This window comes from Delphinapterus leucas, chromosome X, assembly GCF_059928025.1.
Source record: "Delphinapterus leucas isolate spDelLeu-1000000601 "Yukka" chromosome X, BTC_Dleu_Yukka2, whole genome shotgun sequence".
In the NCBI taxonomy this organism is placed as follows: Eukaryota; Metazoa; Chordata; class Mammalia; order Artiodactyla; family Monodontidae; genus Delphinapterus; species Delphinapterus leucas.
Genome location: NC_143150.1, coordinates 24,226,185 through 24,238,187, shown reverse-complemented (window position 1 = coordinate 24,238,187; position 12,003 = coordinate 24,226,185). Strand labels below are relative to the sequence as shown.

General features: G+C 37.3%; 1 protein-coding gene across 2 annotated transcripts in view; it reads right to left on the bottom strand.

Annotated features, from left to right (window-relative positions):
* Nucleotides 1-560: 560 nt before the first annotated feature.
* Nucleotides 561-12,003, bottom strand: part of LOC111168024 (DDB1- and CUL4-associated factor 12-like protein 2) — a 216,700-nt gene continuing 205,257 nt past the window's right edge. For both annotated transcript variants that reach the window (XR_016391277.1, XM_089904102.1), the window contains one exon: nucleotides 561-5,189. The gene's annotated coding sequence lies outside the window, so the exon portion shown is untranslated. The remainder of the gene's footprint in view (nucleotides 5,190-12,003) is intronic.

The window sequence follows — 12,003 nt, the reverse complement described above, 5'->3', positions numbered from 1 at the left end:
TTTAAAGGAGTTGAAAAGCAGGATTAAAATATTTTGTCATGTTCATCAGAGCACATTGACTATGGGAAGGTATTCAATTTCAATGACATTTTTTCTTATCATGCCAAAATGAAATATTATTGAGAGATTAGCAAAGTGTAAATATTTTACAAACAGTGAATTATGGGTACAGTTGGGAAAAAACACGTGGCATATCATCAGTGATTTCCTATAAATGAATGACAGATTTGCTATACTAAAGTTTACAGCATTTTAGTATATGATTTAAATCTCTACTAGTTTATAATGCAAAGTATTCATATTTTCTGAATGGCAATTTGAAATAAGCAGCATTCAAGTGATAGAACTTGCCGGTAAAAATATCAAGAGTGAACATTATGAATATTAATTTTGAAATGTAGAATTTTTTAATGATAAGAAATGTATTTTTTTAATTAGGAATAAATCTGACTTACATTCTTTTTTATACAAAAGACAATACTAAAAAGGTTAAATCCATTAGTTCAACAAACATTTATTGAGCACTTAAAACTCTGTGCCAAGCACCCTTCTAGGCACTGTTGATACATTAGTGTACAAGCCAGGTTGTACATTTTCGTGGGGAAGACAGGCATAATTCAAGTAATTAAATGAATGCCTTAATTATAGAGTGTCGCAAAGTACTCAGAAGGAGGTGAACAGGGTTCTGTGATAAAGAGGTTTAGGGTCAGGTGGTGGTATTTTCTTGAGGGGACATTGGAGAAGGACTCTCTGGGTAGGTGATATTTGAACTGAGATGTGAATAACTACAAGTCAATCAGGTAAAGATTTCAGGAAAGTGTTTCAGGTTGAGGGAAGAGCATTTGCCAAGGCCATAAGCAGGACTTAGCTTATTATGTGTGAGGAACTGGCAGAGGTATATGTATCTGAAACGGAGAGTGGGATACAAGTCGAAGTTTGGGGGACAGTTCCTATAGGGTTTTATGGGCTATGATAAAAGAGTTAGGATTTTATTCTAAATGCAATGGAAAGCAGATATAAATATATCCAATGTATATTTGAAACATCATTTTATTGCGATATGGAAATAAAGGAATGGAGGGACCAGCACACCAAGCAGGGACCAGTTAGATCATTGTTGTAGTCCACATGAAACGTGAGGATGTATTGGTCTTAGCGACAACTTAAACATCTGGTTAATATAGTATTTAAGGTATAACGAAACTTAAAAAATAATTCTTGTAATTTTTTTTCCAAAAGAAGACACAAGAGTCAGATGAATAAGTGACCTTCCCAAAGTCAACCAGAGAATTAGTAGCAGACATAAGACTAAAGTCCAGATCTCCTGACTCTTATAACAATAATTCTGTCTCCCAGTTTCTTATTCCCTTTACAAAGTACAACCGTTCCTTTGGGAGTGAACACAAAATCTGAGTTCAGTAATATGTTGGCATATTGTTTTTAAGAATATACAGAAAAGAAAATGTTCTCTGGGAAAGGTGGGGGGAGGGGTAAATCAGGAGCTTGGGATGAACACATGCACACTACTATACATAGATAGATAACCAAAAAGGACCTACTGTGTAACACAGGGAACTCTACCCAATATTCTGTGATAACCTATATGAGAAAAGAATCTAAAAAAGAATGAATATATATATATATATATATATATATGTATAACTGAATCGCTTTGCTGAACACCTGAAACTAACACATTTTAAATCAACTATACTCCCATTAAATTAAAATATTTTAAAAATGTTCTCTTACTAGAAATATTTAATACACGCAATGATTTAGACTTAAAGAAAGTAAAAGGAAAATTTTTTTAACATATAATCTGTATGAAAAAATAAAGTCACTGGATATTAATGCAGTGCTACCTTACTTGAAATATCAGCACTAATTAGTTCAGAATTAGTGGGCTTGATCCTATTCACACTGAGGAGAGCTAGCATGCTTGAAAATTAAATATAACTTTAAAAATACATTGAGTTTTCTTCTTAAATGATGCCTTCCCCACTCTCCATCCTGAGAAAACAGAACCTGTTCTTTTATGATTTAAATTAAAAGAATAAGGATAATGTGGGAATGGAATATTTTGATACTGTTATATGATAGATCATTAAGCTACCATTTTGGTGCCTGGGTGGTTCAGTGGTAGAATTCTCACCTGCCATTAAGCTACCCTTTATTTTACATGCAGATAATCTTTGCTCTTATCCCTCAAGTATACGAGATAAATTTTCCAAAATAGAATTATTTTTTAAACTTCTGCATAAAGTCTTTTAAAACAGATGTAATTAACATTGTCAAAGGAGAATCCCATTCTCACTGTATGATTCTGTAATTTGCTTATTCGTATCATGATAAAAAAGTGTTCCATTAAGCCTTAACAAATCTAACATTTTTAAGATTCTTGAGACCTTCACCTCTTACTGTTACCAGAGCAAGAAGTGACAACAACAAAAAAAGTTATTTAGAGATGGTCTGTTGTTATTCAAATCAATCTCTTCCAGTAGCATGAGTAATCACCTAGTCCTCTAGCTGTGCAAGGCCACTTACTAAAATAATTATTTCATGTGGTCAAGAGTTGTTAATAAATACAATAAAGATCTAGTCAAACATCTAAATTTTTCTTAAATAAATATAAATTGAAAATAAATAGGTTATAAGATGTTTATATCATAAACTGTAGTAGATCAAATATTGTTCTTTTAAAAGAATATTTTCCTGTGTCTTGGGTATATATTCCCTGGGGACGTAATCAAGGTATTGCCAGAGCTATCATAAGAACCTAACCTCGCTTCCCGTAAGGACATATTTTCTTTAGTTCCCAGCCGATGAGTACTTCAATCTGAAGCTGGAGGAGGTTACCTAAATCAGAAATAGCCTTTAATCTCTGCAAGTACTCTTTTGGGAATCTCTCTTCAGTTTAAAGATCAAGAAAAATAAGCTACTCGTGATTTCAGATTTTCGATGCAATTAAATATACTTAAGAATCAATAACCAAAACATTATGGAAAGATAATTTTACTCTCCTAAATTCCATCCTTTTTAACAACCAGAAATTTTAAATTCTTCTGTATGAGTACAAGATGGGAAAGTTTAATATATATGACTTAAATGTCAGAAAAAGTATAGGCATATATTTAACTAATCTCTAGATTTGGAAAAACTTGCTAGACAGAAAAACGGTGAATAAATTGCAAAGGACTGGCTTATGGGCGAATAAATATATATAATCTTTTTTAAAGTATCATATCTACTAGTAATTCTATCTGCTTCTTAGAATCTGTCCTAAAGAAACAATTTGAAGTGCAACAAAGATTTAAGCACAAGGTGGCCAGTTGCAATATCATTTATGATCACAAACAGATCCACAATGACCATCAATATTGGAATCTCATTTTTAGCTTGAAAATTCAAGCAAATTTTAATTTATATTAATAATAATGTTTGTTTTTAATATGAAAATCATGTCTCAGACCAGTAACCGTCATTAAAATTGACCTTGGATGTTTTATGTGCTTCCTTCTGGACTTCGTTGAGACTTACATTGTTTTTGGCATAATTGAAATGACTATAAATAAAACATTTTTAACTTTTAAAGTAAACTTTTTATTTTAGAATATATTTAGATGTATTAAAAAATGGCAAAGATGGTACAGAGTTCTCATGTACAATACATCCAATTTCCCTTATTATTAACATTTTACATTAATCTATTGATAGTATTTTTTTGTAATTAATAAGCCTGTATCAACCATTATTATTAACAGAATCTCACTTTATTCAGATTCGTTAGTTTTTAGCTAATGGTTTTTTTCTCTTTGAGATCCCATCTAGGATATTTTACTACATGTTATCATCTCTTAAGACTCCTCTTGGCTGTGTTTCTCAGACTTTGCTTGTTTTTGATGACCTTGACAGTTTTGAGGAGTACTGGCCAGATATTTTGTAGAATATCTGTCAGCTGGGACATATCTGATGTCTTTTCTCATGGTTAGTGTGCTGGGTTGAATAATGGCCCCAATGATATCCATGTCCTAGTCCCTGGAACCTGAGAAGTTAACCTTATATTGCAAAAAAGTAATGTGCAGATGTCATTAAGTTAATTTTGAAATGGGGAGATTATCTCTCTTACCTGGTGAGCCCTCAATGTAACCACAAATGCCCTTATAAGAGGGAGGCAGAGGGAGATTTGACTACAGAAGAAGAGAAGGCAATGTGACAACAGAAACAGAAGTCAAGCAATGCTGGCCGTCACAGGTAGCTGGAAAAGATAAGGAACAAATTATCCCATGGAGCCTCCAGAAGGAACCAACACTGTTGAACACTTGACTGTAGCCCCATAAGACTCATTTTGGACTCTGGTTCCAAGAACTGAAAGAGTACACTTCTCTTGTTTGAAGCTGCTAAGTTGATGGTAAATTGTTACAGTAGTCTTGATTATCTAGCTGAGGTGGTGTTTATCAGAGTTTTCCACTGTAAAGTTACTTTTTTTTTAATTATTATTTTTTTAATGTTTATTTATTTTCTTATTAGTCATCCATTTTATACACATCAGTGTATACATGTCAATCCCAATCTCCCAATCCATCACACCACCACCCCGACCCCCTGCCGCTTTCCCCCCTTGGTGTCCATATGTTTGTTCTCTACTTCTGTGTCTCAATTTCTGCTCTGTAAAGTTTCTTTTTAAAACCTCTTTCCAAAAAAAAACATAAATAAAACCTCTTTCCATACTGTACTCTTTGGAAGGAAGTCACTATCTGTGGCCCATACTTAAGGAGTAGGGACCTCTGTACCTCCTTGAGGGGATACTTTCTGCATAAATTATTCGGAATACTTCAGAGAAGATCGATGTCTTCCCCCATTTATTTATATTAGTATGAACTCATGGCTATTAATTTTATACTTTGGGTTATAACCCAACACTAATTTATTTTGTTGCTCAAATTTATCCAGTTTGACCATTTCAGGAGCCATTTCAGGAGACTCCTCTGTCCATTTAATATACACTCATCGATATAGATTTTTTTTGACAACTTCCTTTCTTCATTTCTTGCAGTACAAGGTGCTTCAACTCATGTTGTACATTTCCTGCCCGAGTCCAAGTTTCAGCCCTTTCTCCAAGAAACCAAGATCTGGGTACTGGGTGTACTCATTGTTACTAGGCTGTCATTGCTTCTAGGCCTTCTTAGCTGAAAGAGAAAGGAAATATATGTGTGTATACTATATTTTATATACACACATAACTGTAAATATTTCTGTGTGTAACCCATCTATAACTATATTATGCTAAACATGGGTTCATACAGATGTCTCTGACTCTAGTTTGTTACCATATCTATCATTCTTCCTCCTCTTATCTGTAACCTCCCATTTCAATTGTGAGAAACCTGGCTCCCACCATTCAACATCCATGAGTTTACTTGTCTAATTCCCACACACACACACACAACCAGCATTGTTATTCCATACCCCTGTGGGGGAAATCGTTATCAACTAGAGTACACTGATTATGAACATTTCCTTTTGCCTTTAATCTTACAGATTCCAGTCATTTCTAAAATTACTTAGGTCAGTATCTTATTTCCCCACTCCCTTCAGTGAATTAGTTTCATACATTTGTAATAAACTAATATTTGTCACATTTTTCATTTCATCCTCATGAACTCCTAAATTATTTTTTAGAGTGCATACGTTAAGGTTTGCACTTTGTACTGTAATGTTCTACGGGTTTTGACAAATGTATGGTGATATGTATTCGCCATTATTGTATCACACAGAAGAGTTTCACTGTACTAACAATTTCTTGTGCTTCACTTTTTCAAATCCCCGCCCCCAACCCCAACTCATGTCAACCACTGGTTTTTTAATATTTCTATAACTTTGCCTTTTCTAGAATGTCATGTAATTGGAATCATACAGTATGTAGCCTTTTGTGACTGGCTTCTTTTACTTAACAATATACGTTAAGATCATTTGTGTTTTCTTGGGGTTTTTTCGGTTTTCTTTTTTGCGGTACGCGGGCCTCTCACTGTTGTGGTCTCTCCCGTTGCGGAGCACAGGCTCTTTATGCGCAGGCAGGCGGACTCTCAACCACTGTGCCACCAGGGAAGCCCCTCATTTGTGTTTTTTATGGCTTCTTAGCTTGTTTCTTTTTAAAAGTTTGTATTGGCTATAATTGCCATATAACATTGAATAAGTTTAAGGTGTCCATCATGTTGATTTGATACATTTATATATTGCAATATGATTACCACCATAGCGTTAGCTAAAACCTTCATCATGTCATATAATTATCATTTCTTTTTGGTGGTGGGAATAATTAAGATCTAGTCTCTTAGCAACTTTGAAGTTTACAATGCAGTATTGTCATCTGTAATCATAATGCTGTGCATTAGATCTCCAGGACTTATCTACTGGTTGCAAATTTGTACCCTTTAACTACGTCTCCCAAATTCTCCTACCCACCAGCCCCTGGTAACTACCATTCTATGTTTTTACAAGTTCAGCTTTTTAAGATTCTATATATAAATATCATACAGTATTTGTCTTTCTCTGTCTTACTTATCTCACTTAGCATTATGCCCTCAAGTTCCACCCATGTTATTGCAAATGGCAGGATTTCCTTCTTTCTCATAGCTGAATAACATTCCATTGAATATATATATACACCACATCTTTATACATTCGTTCATTGACAGACACAGGTTGTTTCTATATCTTGGCTGTTGTGAATAAGGCTGCAGTAAACATAGAAGTGCATACATCTCTTCAATATCCTACTTTGGGTATATACTTTGGGATATACCCCAGAGTGGAATTGCTGGATCATATGGTAGTTTTATTTCTAATATTCTGAGGAATGTCAACCATAGTGGCTGAACCGATTTGCACCACCAACAGTGTATAAGGGTTCCCTTTTCTCCACATCCAGGATTGTGTTCTTTGTTACCGAGTTGTATGTGTTCTTTATGTATTGTGGATTCTAACCCCTTATTCAATATATTGTTTGCAAATATTTTCTCCCATTCCATAGGTTACCATTTTAACTTTTGATTGTTTCTTTTGCTGTGGAGGTTGTTTTTTTTTTTTTCCTGAGAGGGGTCTGGGCTGGTTCATTGGCTCTGCTGGTTCCACAGTCCTCACCAATGTCTGTATGCCTATTACCTGATGCACAGGTGGGTGAGACACTTTGTAGGTCCCTTGGCATATGTACTAGATCCAACAGCTTTCACAAAGGCAGTTTTGTTTGTGGAAGGATGTATGATTTGTTGTTTAAAAAGGAGAGATTAAAAGAGGGAGCATCTCACGCTGCCATGATGCTGAGGTCACTATCCTGCAGCAGTCTCTCTTGAAGGGACAGTGTGATCACTGCACCTCCAACGAGGCCACAGTCCACCACTTATACTGCGCAGATGCACTTCTCCATGAAAGTTCAGGGAAACAGCTCCTCCACGGTTGTCTTGAACCTCTATTCCTGATGAGATACTTAGAAGAGAGACACTAGTCGGACAAACTAGAGCTCCTATTGTTGTAGTTGGTCTCAGATTCTCATCCTCTCCCTCCTCCACTATTCCTTCTAAATTGCCTTCATCCTTAGCTATCATCTCAAAGGTCTTGGGGTCAATGTGGTGTGACTCAAAACTTCATGCCTGAAGAGTCTAAGCCCTAGTAATCAGATCCTTGCCTGGTAGGAGTTGCTGCATGTGTCCATTTAGTTACAATGGGGCAAGGAAATACCAATAGGAACCCAAGTGGATCATCCGGAGTCCACATATATTCCTCCCTGTCCCCATTGTGTAAGAGTGAACCTATTTCCTCTCTCGTTATCGTGTCAATTACTTCTGCCCCAAATAATAACTCTTCTTCTGGCTCGTTGTTCCCTCAACACAGAGTCCAAAGTGCCCTGGTGGCAGTTGTAGGTTAAAATTTATTGGCACAGAGCAAAAATACACCCATTTTGGGACCTCTATCTCTGAAGATCCCAGAGTTGCAGGGACAGAAAGCACAAAGTCCTCTAGTGGGTCATTGGCAATGATGATACGCAGGTCCAGTCCTGCTTCTACTCCTTCATTCCTGGACCCATATGTATTCTTTCTACTGAGGACACAGTGCCACATAGAGGTCCCTCATTTAGTATTATTTGTTTTTATCTGACACCAAATACCTTGTCATTCCAACAGTTCTCAATTCTGTAACACTATCTGTGTGTCCCAGAAGTCAGTGGAAATCTGACTTTAACCAGTGTTAATGGAGACCCCATAAATTAAGGCTCAAGTTCCGGAATACTGCCCTAACTTCAGATGCCACTCATAAATCCTTTGGGCCACCTAACTTATGGCCAACCGGCCATAAATTTGGATATTCCTACAACCCACCCCTCAGGTTTAATAATTCACTACAACAACCCACAGAACTCAGGAAAGTACTATACAGTTGACCCTTGAACAGCACAAGGGTTGGAGGCACCAACTCTTTGCACAGTCAAAATTCCTAGAATGACTTATAGTCAGTCCTCTGTACCCATGGTTCTTCCACATTCATGGCTCCAACGGTGGATTCAACCAACTGTAGATCATGCAGTACTGTAGGCTTTACTTTTGAAAAAAAATGGATGTATAAGTTGACCCATGCAGTTCAAAGGTCAACTGTACTTATGATTACAGTTTTATTATAAAGGGTACGACTGAGGAATAGACAAATGGAAGAGATGCACAGGGTAAGGTATGGAGAGATGGGGATGAGGGGCACATAGCTTCCTTGACCTCTTCAGGCACACCACCCTCCCAGAACATTGAGATGCTCACCAACCCAGAAGTTCCCTGAACTTCCATTGTTCAAGAGTATTTAATGAAGTTTTATTATGTAAGCATGTTTAATGAAATCATTGGCCATTAATGATTAAACTCAATCTCTAGCCCTTCATCTTCTGTGGAGGTTGAGGAGTGGGGCTGAAGGTTAACCTCTAATCATGTACTTCATTTCTCTGGCAGCTAGCCCCCATCCTGAAACTATCTAAGGGCTGCCAAGAGTCACTTCGTTAGCATAAACTCCTCCGGTGTGGTGGAAAGCAGCTTGTTATAAATAACAAAAGACACTGGATCACTCAGGAAATTCCAAGTGTTTGAGGAGTTCTGTTCAAGGGCCAGGGACAATAAATAGACCAAATATATATATATATTTTATCATACCACAGGCAACCCGCTGATCTTTTCCCACAGTGCCCATATGGTAAAAGTATCATCAAAGTCAAAAGATACTGGCACATTACTGGAGTCCATTCACTCATTAATAATTAATTCAGTTCATTATATCCTATGAAAATGTCTCCCAGGGTGGGCCAGTCAGATCTGCAGGCTTCCATTTGATCTTGTCAAGTTCCAAACGCAAGCGTAGACTCAGTAATATATATTTTTACCTTTTCAAGCGTCTGGTATATTTGAGCTAAGAGTCAATGTCATCTCTTGCTCTGAGCCTCTTTCAAGGTATTAATCTAATATTGAATCTCCCTCTTAACACATTTACTCAATCTTTTATCCTTAGCTACTATTCCAACTTATCTCTATTTATACCCAAAGTTTTCCACTTTTCGAAGGGATATTAAGTTCAGCCGCTGTGCTGGTCTAGACTACAGGCAGCAGTACTAGTCTAGCAAGTACCTCCCCCTCAGTCCATTCCCATTCATATAGGGTAGGGTTACATAGGTACAGAACTAATGGGCTATTTATATCACTAGGCAATATAGCTGCGTTAATTATAAAATCCAATTTTGCCAGATGGGGTAAATGAATAACGTGCTTAGGAATTTTGACATGAAGGTTTGAATATATAGTTATATATATATATATATATATTTTTTTTTTTTTTTTGCTTAGGAAATCATCCCTGTTCCTGGCACTTGCAGTTTCAGCTCTGGCCCTGTGACCACTGTATCAGGTAGGAAAAAGAGAGTTGAACTGATGTGGGGAAGAAAAAGTGTAGTCATCACACCAGCATCCTCCCCTCTTGAGAAGAATTGCATAGTCATACCAGCATCCTCCCCTTTCCCTTCTTCCACAGATCCAGAGAAACAGATGAATATCTAATGGGGACATTCCCTTAGCACCCCTCATGTTGAGGGTGAACACACACTCATAAAGCACATAAGCCAGCCTTTCATGCCTGTATCTCCTCCTGTTTTAGGGAACCGATGTTTCAGTTGCCAGCTCCAAATCTTGATCAAACTGTTACTCTCAGGAGACTATCTCTTTGCCCATTTTTGGACATTATGGGCTGTAAAGTGTTTTCCTTGCCTGAAGAAATGTGACTCAGAGGTCCAAACTGTTGCAATGTCTTCTGTTTCAGCTCTTTTATAGTATTCTAAGCATGTGCATCTAATACTGGGTGAGCAAAGCCCAGTCTGGACTCGAGGTCTATTTCTGTCAGGACCCTGTCTGAATTGACAGCTACTTTAAGCCCCCTCTCCCCCTCACCACCCCCAGAATCTGCATTGTGTCTCTCTTTCTGGCAAACAAAACAGCTCTTATTGGCATTTTCGGCCTCAAAGGCTGCAAGAGGAACATGTCTAGATTCAGTCTATCTCTGTGTTGCTGCAATTGCCTTATATCCATTCATTTCATGGACTCAAATAAGACCTTAGGTAAGCAGACCAAAATATCTACTAGTTGATTCCAATCACCTTCCAAACTTAGAAGAGGATTCTTCAGATGGGCATTGACATACCCTATTTTAATGCACCCCTCCAATTCTCACAGTGCTTTCCATAGGGCCATGCCTCATACAGGCATAGCTTTCCTAGCACAGTTTTCCATTGCACTCTTCTTGACCAAATAGCCAGGCCACTGACCACTGCCTGTGACTCAGTAAAATCCAAAACATCATGACAACAGCATAAAACTCAGCCCATTGAGCTGTTGTGGTTTTCTCTTCTTTGATCACAGTGGTGGCATATCAAACAGGTTGTTGTTCACTCACTTTGGAACTGTCATCCATAAACCAAACAGCTCTTTGTTGTTCAGTTAAGAGCTGCTTAAAGGCCCCCTACAACTGACAATAAAATTCGGCAGATCCTCACATGGTTCCAGAGTCAGTCTTGGGGGAAAAGAGTTTACCTGCTTGATACACTGAGTAAACTCCCTGCGTTTCCTCAGTAGTATGTTCCTATATAAATCATTTCCATTTTATTATGGAATTTTTCTGGGCACCGCCCTCCCATTAAAAGCATTTCTCCAATATCACCCAGGACATTATGGATATTTCCAGTTTCAAAATTATTTGTGTCCTGCAATCATAAGGGCAGTTTCAATTAATGTCAGATTACAAGCTAGTAATTGCCCCTCAAATGGAAATTCTCCAGTCCAAAGTTCCAGTAATCATTGTTGGGAGGCACTTCTGCCATGAGCCCCAGTCTAGGCTCCATGTATGGCTCTTGTACAGAGAACTTGTCTGTCCCAGCACTTCAAGTTCTGTTCTGTACTTTGTGGGCTCAGGTAACTTTATTCACTCTTATTTAGCATGTCCAATTAATATTGTTTGAAGGGCAGATTTGCATGCCTTCTGTTTTACAATGCTAGGTAGAGGAACTGTTCTCCAGTCAGCCACAGTACCCATCCCTGTATTACATATTATATTCAGGTGAAAGAAACACAACCACTTCACATAAAGCCTATTCAAACATACCAATTTTTCTCCAGGCTTTCACTTTAATCCCATCCATCCTTATATTTCTAACTGTAGCCTCTGTTTGTACTTCATCAACAGGTTTTGGTGTTATAGTACTAGGTAGAATAAGTGCTCCCCAGTCAGACACAATGTCCTTTCCCATAAAACATTCAAGTAAAGGAGACAAGATTCCTTTTCATGAAGTCTGTTTAAACATTCCAATTTTCATCCAAACTTCCACCTTAATCCTATCAATTTTTGCATTTCTATATTCTCTCAATCCAATTGTAGCCTGCATTAGGATTTATCCAACAGATTTTGGAACCATGTCACAGAGTCCCAGAA